The sequence below is a fragment of the Chrysochloris asiatica genome, unplaced genomic scaffold (assembly GCF_000296735.1).
Source record: "Chrysochloris asiatica unplaced genomic scaffold, ChrAsi1.0 scaffold00026, whole genome shotgun sequence".
NCBI lineage: Eukaryota > Metazoa > Chordata > Mammalia > Afrosoricida > Chrysochloridae > Chrysochloris > Chrysochloris asiatica.
In genome coordinates this window covers 4,654,065-4,656,162 of record NW_006408544.1, presented here as the reverse complement: position 1 = coordinate 4,656,162, position 2,098 = coordinate 4,654,065, and positions in this window count along the sequence as shown.

The following is a 2,098-nucleotide window of genomic DNA, read 5'->3' as shown; positions in this document are numbered from 1 at the left end:
TGGGGGTCTTCCTCTTTTTCTCTGACCCTCCATCTTACCAAACATGATATCCTTCTCCAGTGACTGGTCCCTCCTGACAATATGTCCAAAGTGTGAGAGATGAAGTTTGGCCATCATGGCCTCCAAGGAACTCTCTGGCTGCACTTCTTCCAAAATGCTTCATTACATGATTGCAATTCCCTCCATGTACCAACAATTAACAGCATTTACCTCTATTCACTTTAATTAGTGCATTCTTCCCTGTGTCTCTGCTACTTTATCTTTCCTCTGCTAACCTCCCTCTTGTTGTATATTGCCTGACCTGTCACGTATGTTAACATGTGTCTACCCTCTATTCTGTGAATGATTTTCCCTTCTCCTTACTTCCTGCCCACCTCCCCAACCATGATAAACTTTTTATTTTATAAAGAAAACTTTTTTTTTTTTTACAACATTGGTCTTATACAATTTTTGGATCTTTTTGTAATTGACTAAGTTCACTCAGCATAATGACCTCCAGGTTTAACCATGTTGTAAGATGTTTCACAGATTCATCATTATAATTTGATATTTTATGGTATTCCATTGTGTGTATGTACCAAATTTGTTAAACCATTCTTCTGTTGATGGGCATTTAGGCTGTCTCCATCTCCATCTTACAAGAGACATCTCTTGTAGGCAGCATATTGAAGGATCCTGTTTTCTTATCCATTCTGATCTTCATGTCTCTTGACTGATAACTTTAATGGATTTACATTCAGTGTAATTATCAATAGGTATGAATTGATTGTTTTCATTTTTCTGTGTGTTTGTGTATGTGTGTGTGGGTGATGGTGCTGAATTCTTTGTTCCACATAATTTCTTATGCTAAGTTCATCTTGTTTGTGGATCTGCGTATCATTTTCATTCCTGTTGTATTAATGTTTACTGAATCTTTCTGATATTACTTTTTAAAAAATTTTGATGTGCAGGTTAATTACTTTCCTTTTTGATTACCCTGTAACTTATTCCTTTTATTCCAGCTTAAAACAGTCTGTTTTATCTTGAAATTTACTCAACTTCCTTGCCAACTGGATGTTTTGTATCTACACTATTCCCTCTTTTTGCTTTGTAGTTGACTTCATTATACATTGATATATCTGGCTCCCTATTTTCAGTCTTGCAGGTTTGTTGTACTTTAAATACTTCTATATCTGGATTTATTTCAGGGTGGTGTCATTATGGTAATTTCGGTTGTTGTCTGCTACGTGAGTTGTCAGTCCAAAGAACGCCTTTTGTCATTTTTTGTAGTTGGTCTGGTCATTACAAATTCCTTTCATTTCTGTTTAACAGAAAAGGTCCTAATTTAGTCATTGCTACTCAAACTATTCCAAAGTATAGAAAAGGAAGGAAAAACCCCAAAGTAATTTTATGAAGCAAACATAACCCTAATACCAAAATGAGGCAAAGACATCACCAAAAAAGAAAATTATAGACCACTGTCCTTCATGAACATAAGGAGCTCTGATAGGAGTGATTATAAGTAGGCCTGCTAGCCTCAAGGTCAGGCTACTAGATGTTCTGTGGGAGAAAGATGAGGCTTGCTGCTCCTGTAAAGATTTACTGCCTTGGAAACCCTATACAGGGTCACTATGAGTTGGAACTGATTTCACAGCACATCACCACCACCATTACCCCTCATGAATATCAATGTAAAAATTCTCCACAAAATACAAGTAAATAGAATCCAACAACATATCAAAAAGATAACATATCATGACCAGTGGGATTCATATCAGGTATGCAGGGATGGTTCAATATTAGAAAAGCAATCAACATAATCCACTACATAAATTAAATGAAGGAAAAAAAGCCACATGATCATATTAATTGATGCAGAAAAAGCATCTGAAAAAAACTCAACACCCTGATAAAAACACTCAACAAAATAGGAATGGAAGGGAAATCCCTCAGCATAATTAAGGGTGTATATACAAAACTAGCAGCCAGCATCACTCTGAATGGAGAGAAACTGAAAGCATTCTTTTTGTGAACAGGAACCAGACAAGGATACCCTTTATCACCACTCCTATTCAACATTATGCTGGAAGCCTTAGCCAGCGCTATAAGACAAGAAAGG